Consider the following 10,725-nt stretch of genomic DNA (forward strand, 5'->3'; position numbering starts at 1 on the left):
CTAAAAAATTATGTCAATATGGGTTGCAGGCTGCGCTGCTGACCTCTGCCGCACTGACTGCGGAGGTTGGTGCTTTGAAGCAGGAGCTTGAGCGGTCCGAGAAAGAGCTCGGCCGCGCCAAGAAGCAGCTCCAGGACAAAGAAGGTGAGTAACACCACTTTGAACTTGTACCTTACAGAAAAGGATTTAGGTTGCAACAAAAAATAACAAGGATAACATGGGTACTGCAGGGGCCACGAACGAGGTGGCGACCCTGAAGGAGGCCGTGTCCGCGGCCGAACACAATGCGGCCGCGGAAGGGGCAGAGCGAGAAAAGCAGGAGGCGCGGGTGGTGGTGGTTCGGCAAGAGCTCCAGGCTCTCATGGTAAAGCATGAGAGTTTGGAGTGTGACTCAAAGACTCGAGAGTCAGAGCTTGCCTCGGCTCTCGAAAGTGCCAAAACTGCCAAGGCCGATGCCCATAAGTCCCTTCAGGAGATTGAGTTGGTGAGGAAGATAGCGGCGGGTAAGGCATTTTTCATGCAAAGCAAGCATGTGAATGTAAATTACGTGTTACTTACGCGAATTCGGAGCTCTCCAGGGGCGTTTGCAGATCTGCCTCGCAGTGTGTCTGATGCCGCCGCATTCTACCGAGCCGAGGAGGGGAGCTCAACGGAGAAGGTCTTCTGGTCTCAGTATGCTGAGGCCGGCCATCCGGTGCCCCCTAGCGACCAGCTGAAGCAGCTGGTCGAGCTCCACAAAGTGGCCGAGCAGGCCATGAAGGGCCTCATAGTCCGGCTGTGGCCTGGAGAGGCCATGCCTGGGAGCTACTTCGGCCTCGTGCGACGGTTGGTGGATGCGTGCCCCTGGGTGGAGGTTATCAAGCGCTCCGCCTGTATTGAAGGTGCTCGTCGAGCCCTTGCCCGCGCAAAGGTGCATTGGGGCAAGCTGGATGCGGAGAAGCTAATCACTGACGCGCCACCAGCGGGCAAGGAATATCATACGCCCGAGATGTACTATAAGACTGTCCTGAAGGGTGCCCGCAAGATTGCGGATGAGTGCCCCAGGGATGTAATTATTGAGTAAATTCGCAATGTGTTATCCTGTGCGCTGAAAACTTTGTTCATATGTGCTAAGCAACGCTTGTTAATTTAAAATATTACCTTCTGTGCGGCCATTTATTAAATCTGAGAGATGGCAAGTCATCGGCTTCAGCCCCCATGCCACGAGTGCTGGGGTGTTCGGGATAAACTTGAGCACTCTTGTTCCCATTTTTGGGTCCATCTAGGGAGGCGCTCAACACAACGAACAAGGCAACCGGACTTATGGTGCTTGAACACTCTCACTTAGCCATAGAATTCTATAATTTTAAATTTCGGCGAAGCCCCTAGTATTCGGAAGACCGAATTCGGGGCGCTATCCACGCCTTCATCGGACATTATCCGGTACTTCGCTCGAAGCGGCGTAGGTCTTTAAGGACCCGAAAAGACCTCTCGAACAGCGACCAGTCTCTCACCTTATCATGATAGTCAGTTTTAGCTTTGTTCACTGAGGCGTTAACCCGGCTCAACCGGGGCGCAATCGCAGTGGTTCTCCCAGTGCTACCTTAGCCGATAGAACAGAACGTAAGGTGCCAAACATGGGAGCCGGGCAAACCCAACTATTGACCCAACACATGATTCGGAGCCGATTCATATAATGCTATAAGTTCGGGGTGCCGCACTTGTGAAAGTGTGCGGTCTTTATCACACCATAATGCGGGGAACATAAGCCCCTGGTGTATTTGGCCGTACCAAAATGTACAGATGCAACATGTCGTAAATGAACATATATATATATATATAAGGTAATGCAATTATGGGCAAAAAGTGCTGCATTTTATTCGAGAAGATCTGCTATGAGTGCGGAATGATACAAATAGTGCGGAAAGCAAGGGATTGGATGAATTAAAGGCGTCTCCCTCCAGGGGTAGGCCGCGGAATGGTGTATTTAACAAATTTAATGCTCGTAATGGAGACCACCTAAGTGTTCGTCGCAACCTTTGTCCCTCCTTGGCTGTTGCATCATGAGTTCGGCAGGTTCGCCGCCGGACAGAGTTCTGTATAAAAAAGAGAGAAATAAAAGATAAAAAGAGCGACACACTTGGGAGCCCCTGGTGTGGTCGAACCGCACTCTGGGTCTGTTGTGGTTGTGCCTCTCCCCCTATGCCCATGGTATCTCCAAGGCGTAATTATGTACGCGGAGAGTTTGTCTTACAATTGTGCGAGGGCTGGGGTTGAGGCCGCATTGCTACGCATGCTCGGAACGTGCCAAGTGGTCTTGGTTGATGTTGCTCCGGGCGCGTTTGGCCGTGTCCGGTCGTTTAACGGCCGGACTCGAAAATTGCCTTAAAAGGCTGCTCTGTACTTCTACCGCGAGAGCTGCTGTATGTTCCTCCGTTCGGAGGGAATATTCCGTGTTTCCATTGACCATGATGACTCCACGAGGGCCTGGCATCTTGAGCTTAAGGTATGCATAATGCGGCACCGCGTTGAATTTTGCGAACGCGGTTCGTCCGAGCAGAGCGTGATAGCCACTGCGGAACGGGACTATGTCGAAGATTAACTCCTCGCTTCGGAAATTATCCAGGGATCCGAAGACCACTTCCAGTGTAACTGAGCCTGTACAACTGGCCTCGACACCTGGTATGACGCCTTTGAAGGTTGTCTTTGTAGGTTTATTCCTTGAAGGGTCTATGCCCATCTTGCGCACTATATCCTGATAAAGCAGGTTTAGGCTACTGCCGCCGTCCATCAGGACGCTCGTGAGGTGAAATCCATCGACGATTGGGTCTAAAACCAATGCGGCGAATCCGCCATGGCGGATACTGGTCGGATGGTCTCTTCGATCGAAAGTGATCGGGCAAGAGGACCATGGGTTGAATTTTGGGGCGACTGGCTCCATCGCGTATACGTCCCTTAGTGCACGCTTCCGCTCCCTCTTGGGTATATGCGTGGCGTATATCATGTTTACCGTCCGAACTTGAGGGGGGAATCCCTTTTGTCCTCTGTTGTTCGGCGGTCGGGTCTCTTCCTCGTCATCGCTGTGTAGCCCCTTGTCATTGTTTTCGGCGATTAATTTGCCTGCCTGTTTGAATACCCAACAATCTCTGTTGGTGTGGTTAGCTGGCTTTTCGGGGGTTCCATGTATTTGACAGGAGCGGTCGAGTATTCGGTCCAAATTGGACGGGCCCGGAGTGGTTCTTTTGAATGGCTTCTTTCATTGACTGGGCTTGGAGCCTCGGAATCCGGCATTGACTGCCGTATCCTCATTGCTGTCGCCGTTAATGCGACGTTTGTTTTTGTTTTGACGCGACCTACCATTGCGGTCCTTAGTATCCGGACTGCCAGCGTTTTTGCTGAGGTTGTTGCTGCGAGCTAGCCAGCTATCCTCTCCCACACAGAAGCGGGTCATGAGTGATGTGAGGGCTGCCATGGATTTTGGCTTTTCCTGTCCTAGGTGCCAGGCCAGCCACTCGCCGCGGATGTTATGTTTGAAGGCAGCGAGGGCCTCTACATCCGGACAGTCGATGATTTGATTTTTCTTTGTTAAGAATCAAGTCCAGAATTGCCTGGCCGATTCGTCTGGCTGCTGGATTATGTGGCTTAGGTCATCTGCGTCCGGTGGTCGCACATACGTGCCCTGGAAGTTGTCGAGGAATGCGGCTTCCAGGTCTTCCCAGCATCCAATTGACTCTGCGGGCAGGCTGTTAAGCCAATGCCGAGCTGGTCCTTTAAGCTTGAGCGGGAGATATTTAATGGCGTGAAGATCGTCGCCGCGGGCCATATGTATATGGAGGAGATAATCCTCAATCCAAACCGCGGGGTCTGTTGTGCCATCGTAGGATTCGATATTAACGGGTTTAAACCCTTCAGGGATTTGATGATCCATTACTTCATCAGTGAAGCATAGTGGGTGCGCGGCGCCTCTATGTTGAGCAATATCGCGACGTAGCTCAAGAGAGCGTTGTCTGCTGTGTTCGGCCCGGCCGGAGTAGTTGTATCCGGCGCGACGGTATTCGTCGTGGGTCTTGGGGAGCCCACGTGATCCATAGATAGATCTGGATTGTCATGCCTTGTCCTCCAATATATCCCGCAAGTCCGGCCCGTTCCCCCGTGGCTTCATGCTTTTTGAGCGATGCCGGGGTACGGTTTTGGTGGAGGGCTTGCATGCCTCTCTGTCGCGGCCATGAGGTGGTCGGTCTGCCGTATTGTGCGCTAGTGATGCAGGTTTGTACGCTTCCTCCTCTAGTCGGGGGAGCAACTTGCGTTTTGGGTAACTTTTGGAGGGGCATTCGAGTTCATACTCTTCGGCCGCGAGGACCTCGGTCCATCTGTCGGCCAGTAGGTCTTGATCAGCTTGAAGCTGTTGCTGCTTTTTCTTTAGGCTGTTTGCCATGGCCATTAGCCTGCGTCTGAAACGCTCTTGTTCGACGGGATCCTCAGGCACGACGAATTCGTCGTCGTCGAGGCTTGCCTCGTCTCCGGAGGGAGGTAAGTAATTATCATCCTCGACCTCTTCGTCTGCCGCCCTCTCGTGAGGGCTTGCTTCTGCCTCCTCCTGCGCTGGATCGTGCTGGAGGGGGTTGTCTTCGGCCCTTTCTGGGGTGTTATTATCTCCTGTGCCAGAATCTCCATTCTTGCTGTGGCGGGATTTAGAGCAGCGCCGCTGACGTCGGCGCTTGGGCTGTTTCTTTAAGGAATCGGCCTCCGTTGCTGCTTCGCCGTCCCCATCTTTTGGGGTGTCCACCATGTATATGTCGTATGATGAGGTGGTCTTCCAGTGTCCTGTAGGCACAGGTTCTTGATAGTCTCCAGCATCGTCGTCCATACCGTCGATGTCTTCGGAGTCGTAGTCGAGTACGTCGGTTAGATCGTCGACGGTGGCTACGAAGTGGGTGGTGGGTGGGCTCTGAATTTCTTCGTCGTCCGCGTCCCAACCATCCTGGCCGTAGTTCGGCCAGGGCTCTCCGGATAGCGAGAGATGCTTCAGCGAATTTAAGATATCGCCGAAGGGTGAGTGCTGAAAGATGTCCGCAGCGGTGAATTCCATGATCGGCACCCAATCGGATTCGACTGGCAGGGGCGCAGGAGGTTCGGAGTCCGGCAGAGAGTCCGGCACCTCGGAGTCATGAGCTTTATGCGGGACAAGGTAAGTGTTCGGCTCCATCGCCATAGAAGTTGTAGCTCCCGAGGTGGTGTCCAGCCATCCATCCTCGATCTGAGCGATCGGCTCCGGACTATGGGTCGGAGCGGATTCGTGTGCGGCCTCCAAGGTGCTGTCCGGCGGCAGAGTTAGGTCGTGCCCATCGTGACAGCGCGGCACGCTCGGCTGTGGCTCAGATCCATCGAAGATCAAGTCCCCGCGGATATCGGCCGTGAAGTTTAGGCTTCCAAACCTGACCTGACGGCCAGGGGCGTAGCTTTCGATCTGCTCCAGATGGCCAAGTGAGTTGGCCCGCAGTGCGAAGCCGCCGAATACGAAGATCTGTCCGAGGAGAAAAGTCTCACCCAGGACTGCGTCGTTGTCGATTGAAGAGGCCATCAAGCCTATCGGTGACGACACAGAGGAACTCTCAATGAAAGCACCAATGTCGGTGTCAAAACCGGCGGATCTCGGGTAGGGGGTCCCGAACTGTGCATCTAGGCGGATGGTAACAGGAGACAAGGGACACAATGTTTTACCCAGGTTCGGGCCCTCTTGATGGAGGTAAAACCCTACGTCCTGCTTGATTGATATTGATATTGTGGATGTTTACAAGAGTGGATCTACCACGAGATCAAGGAGGCTAAACCCTAGAAGCTAGCCTATGGTATGATTGTAATGGTTGTTGTTGTGTCCTACGGACTAGAGCCATCTGGTTTATATAGACACCGGAGAGGGCTAGGGTTACATAGAGTCGGTTACAATGGTAGGAGATCTACGTATCCGTATCGCCAAGCTTGCCTTCCACGCCAAGGAAAGTCCCATCCGGACACGGGACGAAGTCTTCAATCTTGTATCTTCATAGTCTTGGAGTCCGGTCGATGATGATAGTCCGGCCGATGATAGTTTGGCTGATGATGGTAGTCCGGCTATCCGGACACCCCCTAATCCAGGACTCCCTCACACACAATCATAGAAACCAGCCTGATGCACCCAAAAGTTTTCAAACCTAAAGATATGTGCCTTTGGGATGGATGTACTGATGTTAACCAGGCAAGGCACATGATCAAATGCAGTTTTTGCCAAAGGAGTCACTTGTGTCATGGGATATGAGTTAATCCAACTAGCAGAAGTAAACACCCAGTCCAGTTGCTCCAACAGAGGCATGTCCTGCATGTTGGACCAGGTAAACCGTCTTCCCTTTAAGGGGAGCTTAAGTAATCCCAAATGGCCAATAATTTCATTGAAAATAAACATATCGTTTATGTCACCACCCGGGAGGTTCCTATTATCAGAGCATCGAATAAAATTGAAGTCTCCCATCAACATCCACAATTGGCCAGGGTCAATATCCAAATTGTATATCCATGAGACAAATTCATCCCTAAGTTCACCCTGACAAGGACCATAAACATTAACCAGAAACCACTGTTCATTGTTATGGACCGAAGTAAACTGCATGACAATAGCGTAGGGTTTAGCATGTAAGAGAGTGCCATGGAACACATCCGAATGCCAGGCAGTCAAAAGGCCCCCGAGGCACCTCTAGAAGGAGATTCAACAAATTGATCAAAACCATGAGGACAGATGGATTTCATAGTTGCCCGAGAGCAGGAAGAAAGCTTCGTTTCTTGAAGACAAACTACAGAACATTGACTCTCAGTCACTTTTTCTCTGACAGAGCGTTGTCGTGTATCTGAATTCAAGCCATGGACATTCCAACATAAGACCTTCCAACTACGCGTTTTGATACGATTCATTAATCACCAAAGAGCATAGAAGTATATAAGGCATGACATACAATGCCATACGACCCAAAAGATAACATTGTTCAGAGCCACAAAATGACAGTTCCCCAAACTGACACAGATCAACCATACAGAGAACACGCATAACAAGCAACCGAGGCAGAGACAAATAAGATGACATAAACATTAAGCTGAAGATGCGGACGAGTCCTCCTGTGGATTAGCCATAAGCTTATCCACCGACAGCAGAGAGGGATCGATCTCCAGCTCCGTGCCGACCGCCTGAAGCACTCGAATCAGAGTGTGTGAAGGTGCAGCAGTCGAATCATCCTCAGTGCCATCCGCAGAAGTGGGATGGGCCTTGTCCTCCATGGGCTTGGCACGTGGGCGCTTCTTTGATGGCTGAAGCGAGAGCTGCTCAAAAACCACATTTTTGAAGCCATCTAACTTTGCCGCGCTCCGAGTGCAACGTCTCAACGAAGAATCGACCATAGGGGGCTTCTTCTTCTCTCTTCGCTTTCTGTCAGTTTGTTCCAGAGAGAAAACCATAGATGTTGATTCAGTAGATGCAGAAGCAGGTGTTCAAGTGGCAGAGACTGAATGTGCGACTACATCAGGGGCCACATCCTCAGATGCAGAGGGAGAAACTGCAGGCAGGTTCTCAAATAAAGCTCTGGCCACCGGACGCTTCACCACCGCCGCTCTTCTGTCAGCCACCACCATAGGCAGAGAAGCATGCAAACAAGACCTCTGCTTAGTCTCATCAAAAGCAATTGACCAAGTCCTCTTGGAATAAATGATTGCTCCCATCGGCTTGCAAAAGATAGACCTGGGCACTTCCTTCACGGAGAAATCGAACATCAGGTTCTGGAAAGACCTCTTCCAGATCATTTCCGGAGGGAGGGGAGGTCCAGCGACAATACGCGCCATGCCAATGAAAATCTCATGATACTGAATGACCGGCGGTTGATAGGGCACAATTGCCAACTGATTCTCCTCAAATACTTGGTGCTGCTGAATATTTGGTGGTGGAACATGCTGAATGTCCGGCTCCGGTTGATCCACAGACACTGAGCCCTTAGGTTGATCAATCACAATAGAAACTTGATCTTGTTCGGGTGCAGGCGGCTGCAAGACCTGCTCATCAACAGCTTCATCACCCCACTCAGCATTACCCCAACCAGGCGCATCCTCATTAACAGGCGGAGCAGGTGGAACAATAGGAGCATCATTCCATCCCAACATTGGGTACGGAGGAAGAACAAACGGCAAATTATCCTGAAACAAGTTGCCAGGCAACGGGTGTGGGTTTCCATCTAACGGCATTGGGTCTTCATCATTTGGCATTTGGTCAGCAAAATCAGCACCAAGAACATAACATGCAGCAGTCCAGGACAGTTGGGCACCTCCCCATTCCGCATAATCACCAAAAACTACATCTCTTGGAACTAACGGAGTATCAGGGAAACTTTCCTCCACCATGGTTAGGACAAGGTAAGGATCCTCACTGTCCCAAGAAATAAACTTGCCAAAAGTCCCAACAGCCTGCGAGATGTACTCAGTAGTGCGGTAGTCCAGAGGAATCCCAATAAACATTAACCAGCCCTTGCGAAAACCATTTGATCCTTTAAAGTTTTCCCCCTCATCATGCTTCATAAATCTAACAAAACGATCATTCCCCAACGGAAAAGGCGTGTGCTGGATCAGGGTATATCTAACTGACGGATCTCTAACTTGAAACAGACCCACCCCATGGAACCACGGTTGAGTAGATCGAACCAGAATACCTGAATCTTGCAGAAACTGAACCACCTCTTCACGCACCGGGCCAAGCGGTCCCTCCGGCGCCGGCATTACTTCAGCCACCATGTACTCCTCATGGTGACGAGTCGGCCGAGCAGCAGGCGTGAAGAAGGTGTGAGGAAGCCGACGATCGCCACCATCGATGATATGGTGGCCAATAGGCACGAAGCGCTGAGGATCAAGCTCATAGTTCGCCATGGATGGAGCAGGGGGTGTTCGTGGTTTCTCTTTGGCGTGAGGAGAGGGAAGATGCAATGGGGGCGGCGGCGATGGGACTGGACAGTCTATCCCAATAACTCCGGCTCTGTTCCCATGAGAGGCAGCAGATTCCGATAAAATCGTTTTTTGGTGCACCGAAATTGGCTTCCAAACCAATCCATTGGAGCGCGCGAAATCATTACAATCTCTGCTAGAGTGACCAGGGCGGGAGCAAGCTGAGCAGACCGCTCGCATTCCACATGCCGTAGACAGGTGGCCCCTTTGTGAGTAGATAGTACATGTCAACACACGGTCCACCATGTCATCGACCATGGCTTCAAACTGCTTCGCAGCCTCTTGAGAGGAGGGGATATGCTCAGCACCGATCAGTGGGCTTGGACCCGAAGGCGTGGAAGGCCCAGAAATAACTGGGCTGACCGGCTCATTTGGGCCAAGGCAGGCCTCCGTCTCGACAGGATCAGCAACAGGAGTATTTTGAATCAGAGGCAATCCCGCCTGAGCGGAAAGGGCGGGCGTAATCCCCGCATGCACGGAGGAAATATCCTCAGAAACCGGATCAGTAGCCGGAGCAGATGAGATCGGCCGGCACAACTCCGGCAATGAAGAGATCATGCCAAAGACAATGGGTGGACGAGCCACTGTCCAATGCAAGTCCGTGGCTGGGGTTGAATGAATGACTACACGCTCATGAACAGGAAGATCATACCCCGCATCCCTCATAGTGTCAATGCATACTTGCGAAGATGGATATCTATACCCCTTGCAAGCCGAGTAGCTCTCAAACGTGGCAAAAGAAAGAGTCTTCTTAGAGGAAGCAACAGATTTCATGGCAGATCTGACTGGGGGCTTATGCATAGCCAAAAGACCTAAAGAAGATCGGCGCTTAGTTGGACTAACTAAAATCCACTCAGCATCACATTCTTTCCTCCAGATCCTGAGCTCCCTAATCCAATTTGGTCCACCATTACCCCATAAATGAAAATAATACTTGAAGAGATCACAGGCAAAAGATCGGAGGTCCATGATGATAAAACCAACTTGCTTGCAAGAAACATGGAAAGAATAAACCTTGCCTTTGATGTGATCAACATGAAGATCAATAGCCGAACCTCCAATAGCAGCTTCCAAAGCCGCAGCCATAGAATCCACCGAGAGCCGGAAGGCATGACAACTGAATGAAACAATTAAAATAAAAGGTCTTCGATGCCCCGAAGGATGAACCGACAACCCCGTAGATCTGAAAACCTCATCCGAAAAAACCCTACACTTGGAGAAATCCAAGCCAATGGTAGAACCACCAGAAGAACCCATGGACGATGGGTATTTCCTTGATCCGGAGGAGACGCCGGAGATGTTGATCGGAGAAAGTCCACAGATTAGTGGAGGAGTGGAGAGATCGCCGGAGAGGGGAGTAGCGCCATGGTGGGTGGTGGGAGCGCCATTTTATAGGAGGTTCATGATGGCAACTGCCATCTTAGCAATATGGCAATTGCCATCACACTATGATGGCAACTAGCACATACAGAAGGCAACTTCTTCTTTTTATTCCATTCTTTTCATGCACATCAACTTGATTACTATGGGAACATAGATTATCCTATTTTTTTTACTACAAAAGTACCCATGACGGCAACTGATATTTCTTTCTTTGTAAATTTGTTTTAAATCAGCTCATGTATGTCGACTGTCTTGATCTGTCCACCGTGGATTTCACTGGGATAGGAAGCCCGCCGCCTACGCACAAGTTTGCTGTTTCTATGTGGACTATCAATGCTGTCAAGGCTGTGCTTGCCG

The sequence above is a fragment of the Triticum dicoccoides genome, chromosome 5B (genome assembly GCF_002162155.2).
Source record: "Triticum dicoccoides isolate Atlit2015 ecotype Zavitan chromosome 5B, WEW_v2.0, whole genome shotgun sequence".
NCBI classification, from domain to species: Eukaryota; Viridiplantae; Streptophyta; class Magnoliopsida; order Poales; family Poaceae; genus Triticum; species Triticum dicoccoides.